This window comes from Terrapene carolina, unplaced genomic scaffold (assembly GCF_002925995.2).
Source record: "Terrapene carolina triunguis isolate 2854851 unplaced genomic scaffold, T_m_triunguis-2.0 Scaffold53, whole genome shotgun sequence".
Taxonomy (NCBI): Eukaryota; Metazoa; Chordata; order Testudines; family Emydidae; genus Terrapene; species Terrapene triunguis.
In genome coordinates this window covers 2,447,031-2,462,177 of record NW_020664404.1, presented here as the reverse complement: position 1 = coordinate 2,462,177, position 15,147 = coordinate 2,447,031, and positions in this window count along the sequence as shown.

The following is a 15,147-nucleotide window of genomic DNA, read 5'->3' as shown; positions in this document are numbered from 1 at the left end:
GCAGGCATGCCGCCGAATCCGCGGGATCGGGGACCTCCCGCAGGCATGCCACCGAAGGCAGCCTGCCTGCCATGCTTGGGGCGGCAAAAAAGCTAGAGCCGCCCCTGGAAGGGAGAAACAGATACAGAGAGGGGACGTCACTTAGCCATGGTCAGTGACAGAATGGGGAACAGAACTCAACTCTCCAGTCTAGTGCTCCGTCTACTAGACCATGCTGCCTCTCATGGCAGCTTGCTAATGCGCATGCAAATCGGGGGACCTAATCTACAGTGGCATAAACAGGCATAGCCAAGCCAATACTGAACTGACCAAGGATCTGGTCCTGTTAGTTTTAAATCCAAGATGCGCCCATTTGCAAACAGTTTTATTCTTCCTCCACAAAAGATGAACAGAAATTGAGCTCACCAGTCCGATCCAGAATGGGCATTCCTATGTCCTATCCGGACCTTGTCTGATTGTCTTTCCCTAACAGCACATTTCCATTCTGCAGCTAAACTATCTCGCTGCCCATTCAGCAGAGCTAACCACAATGGTGTCGGTGGGAAAAAAAACCCCTTCAATTCCAGCTGTATTTTTGCATGTCTCCACAAAGCATCAGGGATTATGGTATAAACCAAGTGTTGGAGGACAAGGGCTCTTTTCAGTCCAGCTTCCCTCCAGATGTGTTGCCCACAGACAGACTGTAGGTTGTTTGTAGAGGCAAGGGACATTCTTCAGTGGAATCAGAGTACAATGAAAGTACAGGCAGCTAATCATGTGAGATAGGCATAGTGGATCCCCAACAGCAGATCCCCAATAACTGATCCAGTAGTGGTGTGTGTGGGGATGAGGGCGGGACCCAGTGTCCCTCACAACAACAAAAATGTAAAACAGTAACTTCCTGATCCTAAATATTGCAAGCACATGAGGCAACCAAACTCTTTGAAGCCACATAAATGGCTAGGATTCAAAGCATAAAGCTATTCATTATGCCAACCCCATGTGAGGTGGGCAAGTGATATTCTCCCTATTTTACAGAGGGGGAAACTGAGGCAGAGGCATCCAGGCCAACATTTTCTGCCATTGCAACTCAATTTAGATCCCTCAATTTTGGGGTGGTCAATATGAAATCCCTTTATTGAATCTCAAGCTGGGTCCTCAGAAAGGGAGACAATCAAAATGAATGGACCGATATGGAAGTGTGAGCTTAAATGACTTGCTCTTGGCCAAAAAGGAAAGTCAGTACCAGAAGCGCTGTTCGCTCTTGGCTCCCAGGTTAGTGTTTAGACCACACCCCTTCTTCTCATTTTAGTCCACACCCTTTGATTCTGCTGGTACCTCTGGGGAAAGAAAATTCCAAATGCGTGCAATTGATCATCAAAGTGAAGCTACAGAGAGATCCTTTAGCTAATTTAAATGATCCTGCCCTAAGCACAAGCCAGAACCTGACTACATAACAGCATTACTGATCAGGAATAAACGGAGCTAATGCTGAAGTTGAATGAGTGGCCTGGGTCAGTGTTAAAAAATCCCATTGGATACAATTGACTAAAACCTCTTGCAGAAAGCTTCAGAACCTCTATAGTAAATAAAACAAAAGGTTTCTTCTGTATACAACCTTTGTGCCGTTCCATTAATGCCCCTGTTTAATTCTGAACACATCTGACTGAAGCCAGAGTTAATTAGCGGTATGCATGCACTCTCTCTAGCTGAGAGATCAAAAGGTTTATTTTCATACATCCACGTTCCAGCAATTCGCAACTCAAGCCAACTCCATTTGGAGTCGGCAGGACAAGACCGTTCTCTCATTCTCACTGATGTCAGTCCCAAGTAAGTATTTAAGCCAGGGGGTTTCCTTCTATCTATTTAACCAAGAGCAAAAATGGGGTCCATCCAATGGGCATTTTGCCAGAGCGAATGAGCTAGATTTTTCAAAAGTGACTCGTGGTTTTGGGCACTCAACTGGAGATACAGAGGCCTGCTCCGCCCCATCCTCCCTCTGAAAAACAGGCCCCTTAGAGAGTCCAAGTTGAGCCCCAAAGTCACTAGTCCCTTTTGAATATCTGGGTCAAGGATCTCAGGATGTGGCCATAATAATACTTACACTGCCAAGGTTTTAGATTTTTTGTATTGTTGTAGCTATTAGGAGTCGCAGTCATGGACCAAGACCCCACTGTGTTAGGTGCCGGATACAGTCTCTTAAATGATGACTAGGAATATCTCTTGTCTTACTATGAGAAGCGTTCAGAGACCCAGTGCGACAGTTCACTCAATGCCACAGGGTAAATGGCTTAATGAGTTTTCAGAGGAATGGATTCAGCATTTATACAAATGGCACCAACAGTTATGCTAGGTAGACTTCCAAGAGCTAGTGGTCTCCATGTTTCAAAGGATAAGCTGATGATCAGGAACAAATCCATCTTCTCTTTTGATAAGGTATTTCACAGTTTTCTATGTTTACATCTTCCTCTAACACATCCCATATTAGTCACTGGGTACCAGACTGGATGGAACCCTTGTCCGTTTCTCTGGTAGATCTGGTTCAGAGGTGATATTAGAGGTTCATGAGCCTAGTGCAGAGCAGATGGCCATGGACCAACTGAGACCACTGGTCACAGGCAGGGTAGCTGGCCAAGTTATGGGGCTGCATCTGCAGCTATGTGATGAGAAGGATCCATGAGAGGTCTGCAGATGGACCGGCTTGCACTCCTAGCTCTGCGCACGGAGAGGAACTTCCATGCATGGCTCTCCCTTCCTGGCAAAAGTCTGCTAGTCCCATGTACCATCCCTCAACCTTGTCCCCCACCCAGACCCTGTGGAGGCCTGTCTGGAGTCCAGGCTGAGTAAGGGATTGGAGACTGGTCTGGAGGAGGAATGTGAAAGCTGGTGGAGGGACGGGGGAGAGAGAATGGGGGGACTGACATGGAGGTTAGTCAGCTGTTTCAGGCTCCCTCCACCTCTCCGATGGCACCTCTAACTCACAGTGAGCTCACTGAAAGCAGCCGCTCTTCTGCAGCCCAACTATCAGTGAGTCAGAGGAAAAACAAAAACACTTCTGAAAGCATGTGGAGCAATATCTGCAACACTGAGGCAACAATCTCATCCGACAAGCCAGAGCCAATCCTCTGTCACGGCAGTTGTTGCTTAACGTCTTTCGAAAGGAACAAAGCCACCTAGGGTTTGGATATGGCCAACACCACCTTCAGGGCAGAGCCCCAAGTGGTATACATTTGCACCCGGCTCCATTGAAATCCATGGAGCTCTATCGATGGACACCAGCTAAGGATCTGGCCCTTTTAAGAAGACGTACGTGCACAGTCGTAGCTCAGAGGCGAGTTATTCTAGAGACAGAATATTTGGAGCTTTGAACAAGAGATTCTGCAAATCAGCTCCCGACCCTAGAAGGATAGAAAAAGCAGTTCAGCCTTCATAGCCTACATAAGTCTTTGGTCTCTGCTGAGGCAGCCAACGGAAGGATTAATTAGTGCCACGCTACCCCAACAGACGACATTTCCAAAGTCACCAGACAACAAGGGTAGGCGTCTCCAACAGGACTTTTCCCTCGCTCAGAGCCAAAAGATCATTTTCAACTGGATTGGTCTCACTTGGCATCTCCAGTCACTCTATTCCACCTTACCCCGTCCTGGTCACCCGTTGTTGGGTTTTTTTCTCTTTACAGAAGCAAAATATGAAGAAGCCACAGACACTGCTGTGTCTAGATAACCATTTACTAGCTATACATAACCATGCAAGGTTTAGCTACATACATACTGCTGCCCTGGCAGATCCTCAAACAGAACACAGCAAGCACCGCTATTTAAAAGGAGACTATCCTATTCCTAGACAGGGCAAAATTGTTTTCTGGTACAACACACACAAATGTCCATGCCAACCTCTCGGACAGCTCCATCCCCCAACAGACCCCCTCAGAGCATGTAGGCGCTAAACTTCCAATCTTCTCATAATACGCATACACCCACAGAGAGGAGGGTTTCACAGCTAAATTTCTTCCAGCCAGGTCATAAGGGTTGGAATCGGTGAGTTCCCCACCCCTGACTGGCTTAAGGCCAGTATGCTCATTAGGCCCTGACCCACTAAGCCACACCGTCTATGCCTGCTCCCAGAATGCAGAAAGCAGGGCTCAGTTTGGGGTTGATGCCTGAGCTTGTTATAGGAAGCTGTTGACTGTAGCCCAAAGTGGCCTTTCCCAAAGGCTACGTTCTGGCCTTTCCCAGAGGCCACATACTGGGGATGCCCCTCTTATGCCACATTGAGCACCAGATTCCCATCTCCATTATGTCAGCGTGAAGCTGAAATCACCCCACTGAAGTCAGCGTTATACCAGTCTGTGACTGGATCTGCCTCTTGGCCCAGGCTCTGAGATTTGGTGTTGGCTTTTTTTTTTTTTATTGCAGAGTAGTTATACCCTTAGGACACTGAGTGGAGGTAAGGGTCTGACACCTACTTAGAGGGCAGAGCGCCACTACTGAATGATTTACACCAGGGTGGGCAAACTTTTTGGCCCGAGGGCCACATCGGGGTTGCAAAACTGTATGGAGGGCCGGGTAGGGAAGGCTGTGCCTCCTCAAACAACCGGGCCCCTGTCCCCTATCTGCCCACTTCCTGCCCCCCTCAGAACTCCCGACCCATCCAACCCGCCCTGCTCCTTGTCCCCTAACCGCCCCCTCCTGGGACCCCCACCCCTTACCGCCCCCCGGGACCCAACCGCCTATCCTACCCCCCTGCTCCCAGTCACCCGACCCCTATCCACACCCCCACCCCCTGACAGGCCCCTCGGGACCCCATGCCTATCCAACCCACCCTGTTCCCCATCCCCTGACTGCTAGTCCGCCTCCCCCCGCAGAACCTCCACCCCATCCAACCGCCCCCTGCTCCCTGTCTGCCCCCCGGTGGCCCCCCGCCCCTTATCCAACCGGCCCCAGGCCCCTTACCATGCCGCTCAGAGCAGCATGTCTGGCAGCTGTGCCGCCAGGCCGGAGCTAGACACGCTGCTGCTCTGCTCGGCAGGAGCTCACAGCCCCGCCACCCAGAGCGATGCTCGTGCGGCAGCATGGCTGCAAGGGAGGGTCTGGGGGCTAGCCTCCCCGGCCAGGAGCTCGAGGGCCGGGCAGGATGGTCCTGTGGGCTGTAGTTTGCCCACCTCTGATTTACACCATTGCCAGAAACACCCAGCCTCTCCCTCGGTGACCCAACAAAATACTGAGCAGGTCCACTCCCGTCTCACATGCTAAGCAGCCTGAGGCCTACTCGGATCTGCATTCAAATCCTGTTGATGCCGTGTGTATCCATGACAGACGGATGATTAATGCCATCCAGTCGGGTGTGTACACAAAGCTGTCATGAACTGTGGGGTGAGTATTCCTCTCTTCGTGCGTACGCATGACCTGTTCTCTCCGGATGAACCCAGCCGCTAAGGCTAAGGTCTCTCTCTTCTCGCTGTACTGCAAGTGAACCAAACAAGACACTACCTCATCCAGTGGCTGTCTTGCCCAAACGCTAATTGGGTTTCTTGTAGAAGGCAGTCCTGACTGTCAGGAAGGATGAGTAATGTCGTAGGCAATAGACACCATCAGGTGACTACCACGTCTCCTCCAAAGCAAGGTGTGTAGGTGGAAGTGCTATCAGTCACCTGGTCTGGCATTTAACTTGCATCATTAAGGGGAGGCATTTTAAAAGCTGAAGACAAGGAAATACTGACATCCTCCCCCCACACACACACACACACATACAGTATGCCTACACCCCACACTAAGCCAAGGCTTTGACTCAGGTTTGAGTCCAAGACTGCCTTCCGTCCACACACTATCAGTCTGACTCGGTTCAGCAAGCACTCAAGACCCAGGTCCTAGAACCTTGCTAGGAGGTGTCAGACGCTGAGACTCTGGTCCAAGCCCTGTCATTTTGCAGTGTGGACTCAAGCTGCAGACCCGAGTCAGCAGGTCTGTGTAGTGCACCATGGATGCTTTCGCACAGCTGTGAGACCCAGGTCCTGCAATTGGTAAACCCAGGTTTACAAGGTATGTAAAGGAGTGCTTGCTTTTTGAACCAACCCTGTCCAGGCTACCTGTTGCTGGGCACCACCTCCCTTCGGTCTCTAAAGAGAAGCCGTACAAAGATAGATTTGAAATAAGTTAATGGAAACTCAAGCTTCCGTATACAACAGCAGGGCGCGTTTATGAAAGACGTCAGCGATCGCCGAGCCCTTTGACGTTAGCTAGTCACCAACCCCCATTTTAACAGGCTGAGAAGGCACAGAGGTTTAAGCAACTTGCCCACGGTCATCCAGCAGCTGAAAAGGGATTAGACGCCGGATCTCTTTGCTCCTAGAGTCCAGCTCTAAGCAACAGGTCATACACTGTGTATAGTGCAGCAAATTATTCCCCCCCCCCCCAGCAGTACCACCCACATTCCTTATCCCTCAGCAAACACCACATCGAAGAACTGGTCTAGCCTCCATCCCTTAATGCTGAACTAGCCAATCCAAGGGCACTATCTGTTTCTGGCTACAAAGAAAGCGCTCCATCGTCAGTGGGCTGATCTAGTGGGAAGGGCCTTTTTATTTAAAAATAAAACGAGGAAACCATAACCCTACTTATATGTCATTATCCTAATGGGAGGAAACACCTTTATGAGTCATTAGGTGGCCCGGCTACTCATTACAGCTCCTTCCTCAGTAGCGTGCAAAAAATAGATGGAATGTCACTCCAAACCAGTGTGTACCTAAGCCAGCTGCCCTGCCCTCTCCCTGCAAATATTGACACAGACCTGGACCAAAAATAGCCGAGTGAGTTCATACAGGGGTCTCACACCCTGTATGAAATGGCAGCGCTCCCACAGATTTCAGTGGCAGCTGGATCGCAACAAGTTCACCGGCAGTTTGGTTTAGTGACTAGCCCAATACATAGTAAGAGGACGAAGATGGTTGTTTAACACACCCTAGGGCTGTAATGTGCTTTAGGAGACAGAAAGGCAGAGCCCGTTTAGGAAAAACAAAGGGAACAGCAAGAGGAGTGTGCTGCTATTCAGTTTCACTCCCAGGCAACAACCGGCATGAGTCGAGACCTGCGGACTCTCATGGGGCTCTGTGCGGGCAGGTCCTTTTGCTCACGTTGAGTTCTATTAAAGCCAATGGAATAGTGCATCGGCACTGGGGTCCACCCGTATGGATCAGACTGCAGGATGCGGACTAGAATCAGTTGGGATTTTTTTTTTTAACGAAATAGTTTTTCCATCAAAATTGTCAATGCATCAAAATAGAAATATTCCAGGGGAAAGGGTTGGTTTCAGTTAAACCTTTGCTGGGAAGGGTTCTCAGAATGGGATTTCTGGTCAAAACCACAGAAAGACACACACCCCACAATAGCCACTGGACTGGGGATTAGGGCACTCACTGTGGACAGGGGGGACCCAAGTTTGAGTCCATGTGTCGCCCTCATCCTAGGCAAATGCTCTAACTGGCTACGGGCTATTCTGGTACATCGGTCTCAAAAATTTCAAGAGGTCTGTTTTGTCCTAATGCGGAACAGGATTTTTTTAAAAAAGCTCAACGGTTAGCACAGGATGGGAAAATCGTTTCCCACCCATGCTAATCAGGACCCCTAGATGGTACACTTCAAAATGGAGGGATAGCTACAATTGAGTCTTGGGGGCATTATAAAAAGGAGTCCAGATGGGGCTGGGGATGTAGAAGAGATGAGCAAACGCCTTTGTTTTATGGATCAAGGTGAGAAGGAATTATTAGGAGAATCTAATCTGTAGTCACCTATGGGAGCTTCTCTTCTCCCTTTCTCATAACACAAAAACAAGTTGACAGTTAATGAAATTAAGGAGGTGGCAAATTTGAAACTGATAAATGGCAACTTTCCCACACAATGTGTCGTTAGACTGTGGAACTCATTGCCACAGGAAATAGACAAGGCCAAGAATTCAGCAAGATTAAAAAAAAAAAAAGATTGGACCCTTAGAAGGATAATATGAATATTCAAAGTTATATAACAGTTATTGCTAACAGATTTTGAAAGGATATTAAATCTCAGGCGTCAGGGCTTAAACCAATTTCTGCCTATCAGAGATATGGATGAGACCTACTGTGAGGTCGAGATTATCCCATGTTTATGCACTGTCTGGTTCTTCCACTGAAATATCTGGTGCCAGCCACTGAGTCAGAGCTATGACTCGGGACAAGATGGACCTTGGGTCTGATCCTGTCTGGCAATCCCTATTCTGACCTCCTACATAATACAGGCCATAGAGTTTCACCCCGGGTGATTCCTGCATTGACCTTACTAGCTTGTGGTTGAACAGAGAGATCACCAAGATTTATGTAAAGACTCCAAATGGAGGAGAATCCACCATATCCCTTGTTAAGCTGTTCCCAGGGTTAGCTGTCCTCACCCTTATACTTTGCCACACTGTGTCTGGACCTGTACAAACTTTTAAACCAGGACAATAATTACAAAGCTAGTGCCACCAAACCAGAAATACGTGTAACGGGTATACATTTTCTGGTAATTGATTGGATCTTTTAAGGCCCACATCCCTGTAATATCTGAGCAGCTCAATATTTTCACATCACAACATTAGCTGTGTATGTATTATACAGCTGGAGAACTGAAGCAGAAAGGGGACACTACTTGCCCAAGGCCACATCAAGAGTCTGTGGCAGAGCTTGGAATTTAACCTGGATCTCCAGTCCGGCTCCTTACCCATCCTTCCACCCTATATGGAAGCTCCACGGATGAACCACAGCAGTCACTAGGGATAGCTACTGACCAGACATGGAGGAACATCAGTGGCTGCTCTTATAACCCAAGATGACACCAAATAGCTCAGTCACACGTGCCACACCTTCCAAGGGCTGCACAAACAGGCATTGCAACATCATTGTGATGCAAATCCAGTTTCTCAAGAAGAACTGCCTCTCTCCATTCCCCATTTCACAGTCACCGCACGACATCTTTGAACAGGAAGCTCCTGATCTCAAGGGTTTAGAAGTCTGCTGTGTGGAGAATCCACGTAGTCGAACTGCATGCTTTACCCTGAACGGATGGGGGAGGGGGGAGAAGCATAATATGAACATGTGACTCTCCTTCTTGGTGCATCTCCAGCTACTGTTCCAAACAGGGGGAGGAATCATAGAATCGTAGAAGATTAGGGTTGGAAGAGACCTCAGGAGGTCATCTAGTCCAACCCCCTGCTCAAAACAGGACCAACCCCAACTAAATCATCCCAGCCAGGGCTTTGTTAAGCCTGACCTTAAAAACCTCTAAGGATGGAGATTCCACCACCTCCCTAGGTAACCCATTCCAGTGCTTCACTACCCTCCCTAGTGAAATAGTGTTTCCTAATGTCCAACCTAAACCTCCCCCACTGTAACTTGAGACCATTGCTTCTTGTTCTGTCATCTGCCACCACTGAGACCAGCCGAGCTCCATCCTCTTTGGAACCCCATTCAGGTAGTTGAAAGCAGCTTTCAAATCCCCCCTCACTCTTCTCTTCTGCAGAAGAAGGGTCCTTCCAAATGACCTGCTCTCCCTACAGGTAGGGGTATTTATATAGAGAGTCGGCAGAATATACTATGGTCTACCAGCCATTTAAGATGTTTTCCCCCTTAGAAGCAGTGATGTGTCTTCCCTGACCCCCAGGACTCTGATCTCCTAAAAGCCTTCAGTGGAGCTATGCCAGATTGGACCAGCTGAGGTTCTGGCCCATGCTAATTGTCAAACAAGTTAGCGTTGCTGCTGCCATTTGAACCAGTCGAGGATCAGGCCCACTACTGACCCCAGCTAAGAATTTGGCCCTCTCTATTCAGTTGCTTGAACTGGCTTGGATTCCAGGAGGACACAGGCGGTGGCAGATCATCAGCTGTTCTCCTCTTTGCCGTCTTGCTGTGCTACAGTCTCAAGAAGGGGACCATAGGTGGAAGTGCTTCCATCACGGAATGTTAGGACCAGATCTCCCTGCACCCCACATTTTCCTTTGCTTGTTTTCATCCCACAGTTACACAGCCCCTCGCATCATCCAGCTCACTCCAAGTTTAATCGCCTCTCGCCCCTGACTTTAATGGAGTTTCTCTTCCTGAACCTATGTAAATCTGGAGGATCAGGCGTTTCTCCTTCATTAGTTGTCAGCGCCCGGCAGCCTGACCCCTTGCTGCATGGTTCACCTGTTGATCCAGACACTAAACATTTCTCACTCCCTCTCCCCATGTATACTAAGATTTGGGATGCTTAGATCCAAAGCGGGTGGGGAAGTTTGCTTTAGGCCAGTTTCATTTTTTATTGTCCTTAGCTAAAACAAGCTGGATAGGAGGAAAATAACCCCAGCTTTACTGTCAGTGTGTTGGCAAGAAGGGAACACAGTCAGAGGAGTAGTAAGCAGGCACGCTGCTCTGTGAACCAAATGCCCCACCTCTGGACTTTGAGACTGCCTGTCCATTCCCGGAGCAACCGCAGGCGTCACTTTCCAACATCAGTATCCACCCACTGCAGAGAAAAGGGACCAGCAAGTGAAACTGATTTACTGTCCCACGCAGCCAGAGGTAAAAGATAGAAGGGCAGTGACCCAGGAGATAACAAGGGGTGGAGGTCACACTCCGTGTATGCCAGGTACTGCGTTCCACCAAGAGATTTCCCGTATCTCAGATGTTTGCAAGCAACGGCTGGCGAATGGCAGAGAGAAGCAGCTGCCGCACTGTGAAATCACCCAAACCCCATCCCCTAAAACTACTCAACATGAAACTGGACAAAGTACTCGATACCTATAGGTAATGGTCCTGCAATGACCAGAGCTTCAATAACCTTAGAAGCCCTTCTTTCAATTCCAGAAGGTTTTAGTTTCTTGGATACATTTTTGGAATGTTGGGTTGAGGCTTAATGGAAGGTCCCAGTGCTAGCGGACAATCTTTTTGCTGGCATATGGAGCCTGCTGCCAATCTGCTTTATCATTAGCCGCAGGGAGGTTTCCCTGTAGGTTGTTTAGCTGGAATGGACAGATGGACGGCAGTCAATGATATTATCTATACATGCATTCCTGGCTACAGGTCTATCCTCCGGCAGTGCCAGTGGGTCTCCAAAATGCTCTAATCTACCGTAACCGCCTGAGACATCCCCTCAAAATAGCCAAAGCACTTTGGGCCAGTGAATGGGGCACTGAAATGGGCAGCAGGAGGCCTGGATCCTATTCCCAGTTTTGTCCCATGGGCAAGTCACCTCCCGTGGCTCAGTTTCCCCCTCTATAGAAAGAGGGAGCGTTGCCTTGTTTGTTAACAGAGTATTTGAAAAATATATGTTGTCCTACAGAGTGACAAGAAATATTGTGAAACACCATCTTGTGACTTGAAAACAACAGGATCAGGGGCATCAGGGGGCAATCAGTCATCTGGGTGGGTTTTATCATCAGTATGAACTCATTGCAAATAGCTACCTGAAAGTCTTTGGGGCAGGAAAAGAGACCCACATGAGCTAGCTACATGCACATATCTGCCCACTCCTTCTGATGTAACTGGGGAGATTTCCCTAGTTTTGCTGGAGAGGAATCTGATTGTTCTGCGTCAGCTTGAAGTCAGTTGCTCATTCGCTGCAGCAGCAGCCTGAGAGAGAGGCAAGCTTGCCATGAAGGATACCTTTAGAAGATGCTCTTTCAGGTCCCAAAATATCGAATTCTAGTTGGAAGAAGGCAGAGCTCAATGGTTGCATAAACTCATTGCTTTCAGTTGGGCGGATCTGGCTGATGAATTGGATCTCATGACGATAATTTCCATGTCCTGGGGTAAGACTTCCAAAAGTGCATAAGAGACTTAGGAACCTAAGTCCCATTTTCAAAAGTGACGTGGGCACTCAGCCACTTTTGAAAATGGGACCTGGGCACTTTTGAAAAGTTTTACCCTTTGTCTCATCTTGTGGCTTCTAGTAGACAGGACATTGTCACAGGTTTTTTCTGACAATTCAACCCCATGCTGCATCTTGGTTTGCGAGAAGAGCACCGTAAGTACAGCCAGGGGTCATTTTCATTTTTTGACAAAGTTCTCCTAAAAAAAAGTACATAGAAGAGCCATGGACTTGAAGTTGGAGCTTTTGTGAAACTGTGGTAGAAGTGAGCAAAACGTTCTGGTTTTGGTTTACCAAAACCTGGGCTTGCTGGTCCGCAGGTAGCATCTGCTTCAGAAAAAAGTTTTGCTGAGCGTCACAAAAAATGAAATGGGGCCTGTTTCAAGATCTAGGAAATGAAAATGCTGAAAATCTATTTTCTAAACCAGATCCAAAAATCAAAGACCATTTTTATATATACATTATACACATATGTAGAAAAATAACATACATAGGGGCACACAAACACAAGGGATCTCTAAGAGAACGCAAGATTTGTTTCCTTCTCCGATAAGGGCAATCAAGGTGACATGCTTTATGCCACGTTTCCCCACATGTTTTCCTGTAACCAGGGGAGACTACGGCTTACATGATAACACGCAGCAGCTGATTCACCGCTGATTAGCCAATATTTCATTCCTCTCTGTAGGCACGTCTGTCACATACCAGACAACTGTGGGGAGAATACCTTGCGATAAGCCGGCGGCCAGACTCCTGGCCTCAGTCTGGCGCTTAAAAACGAAACCTGAGTGGGTAAGCTTAAGTTTCATTCTGAGTTTGTCCAAGGTAACTCAACAGACCACACCCTGTGCACAGTAGTTAAAGTACCACCAGCAGGGACCAGTTTGGTTAGCAGGAGTTGCGATGTCATTATCTGTATCAAAAGCCATTAATGTTTGTTTTTAAAAAGTCTTGAGGTGCCATATATCATTAGTGGTTAGTGCCCCTGAAGCAGGGACATTGGAAAGACGGCAAAAGTGTGGGGGTAGGGAGGAAGGATCCCAAACTGGTCAAATTGGAGTGGTGTTGTGAAGCTGTGTGCCAGGTCACTATGCCTGGCACTCAAATTTGACCCAGCTGCCCCTCCATCATCCCATTACACCACCCAGCGCCCTTGGCCCCCCTCCCACCACCTTGTTGCACCTGCCAAGTTCAAGTTCTCAGAAGTGGGGAGCACAGCCCCCCATTTAAACAGCGAGGAGGCAAAGGCTCTTGGACCCCCCCGCCCAAATCTCTGGCAACCATACTCTGAGGCAAGTCTGTGGTCTTAGTCCAGTCCCATGCCGCTGCCCCAGCTGCAGAAAGCAGAATGGGCCATGGAGACTGACCCACCATCTTGCTCGGGCACATGGCCCCCGCAGGGAGAGCGTGAGGCACGTCTCCTGGGTTATGTTGCCAATGCACCATGCTGTAGCTGCTCGTGGATGCACCGTGCCCCCCGCCTGCTCTCGCCACGGCCACCAGCGCAGACGGGGTGTGGTACACCATCCTGGCGACTGCGATGGTCTCTTCCAGCGCAGAGCGGGAATATGGGTCTACACAGAGCATGTAGAATGTTCTCTAGCTTTCTCGGCCCTGTGTCAGTCGGGCTGTTTGCTCTCAGCCTTCCTCCTCCCTCCAGCCCACTCCGTCTCTTCACCTCAGCTTCGCTCCACACCTGCTGCTGCCCCCCTCACTCCTTCCCTTCCCACCTCGCTGATCCCCGCCTAAGGAAACCCACCGCAAACCCAACTGACCCGCCGATCAAAATCGTGGCCATACCACGCCGTTGCCACTACCACCCTGTCACACTGCTGGGGGTGTTCAACCCCAGCCCCCACCTTGTGTCCGCCTATTTAGACAATACTGTCTCACTGTTTCCTTACGCTCTCCGGATCCATCCGTCATCTCTTGTCTGTCATTGTCAGCTCAGTGGGGCACGATCGTCTTTTTGTCCTGTGTTTGTACAGTGCCTAGCGCGATGGGGGTGCTGGGCTGTGACTGGGGTTCCTGGGTGCGATGGTCAAGCAATTAAATAATGATTTTCCAAACAGAAGGTGAAGGTTAGCTCAGTCATAAAGCACTTGGAGACACTTTAACGGACAGTCTGGCTCCCACACCGTAAACACGGGGCCTTATAGGTGTACAGATTCCCAGGCCAGAAGGGACCACTGTGATAATCTATTCTAGTCTGACCTCTTGCATAACGCAGGCCATACAACTTCCCCCAAATAATCCCTGTTATAGCTAGGGCAGATCTTGCAGAAAAACATCCAGTTTTGATTTAAACATTGCCTGGGAGGGAGAATCCACCACAACCTTTGGTAAGTAGTTCCACTGGTTAGCTACCCTCGCTGTTAACAAATTATGCTTTATTTCCTATCCAATTTCGTCTAGCTTCAATTATCATTGGTGCCGAAAGAAACCTGACTGCAGCTGTTAGCAGTATAGGGCCCGTGACCCACAGGAGAACAATTCCAGTTCTATCCCAGAGAGCGCAGCACATACACAAAAGCCAGCTCCTGACAATGATGGTTTGCCTGGACAATGCCCCTGATTTTGGGAAGAGGACCTTGGGAGCGCTCATTCTGCAGAGTCAAGACTTTCTGAGACGCACATTCCCCCATTTAGTGATCCCCGGCGCTACTAGTCGGCCCCGTCTCTAAATACACCAGAGGCTGCACAAGTGCCCAAATGGGCTTTGGATACAAACACCCGATCACCACCCCACCCGACCCTGTCACTTCGTGCAGCCTGGCTTTGTTTGCATTCACTGACTGCACCCTGGCCTCCAGCGGTGCCAGCTGGTTTTGGCCACCTTAGAAATTATACCCTCTTCCAAAGGTTATTTATATACACAGCCGGCTCAAGCCTTCCCAGCCGTGTCTTGCGGCATTTTACATGCTACCTGTCTCCACCCTCCGCTTCCTGGCTCCACTCCCTAAGTCTGTTTTTAAGTCCACTTAAGGGTTCCTCCTTATGCTACGTTTCCTGACCTTGGAAGTGAGTATTATGCACAGGGCTGTGTTATTCAAGGGGGCCTCAGCTCTGCTTTTCTATTTACACTGGCAGATTTGTCCGTACAGCCCTCAGCAGGTGCAACCCCCCCAAAACTGGGCGCACAAGTGGCGCGGGCGCACACGCAAGTCGGGTCGTTTGATATTTAAGTACTTGATCCACCAAAGCATTTGGCCCCCAAGCTGCATTCCAGGTGTAAGAGCAGAAACCACCGGGCAGAGTTGGACTCAAGTGTCCACTTGTGTGGGCGAAAGAACGGCGCAAGCCAGAGCGAATGCGAGAT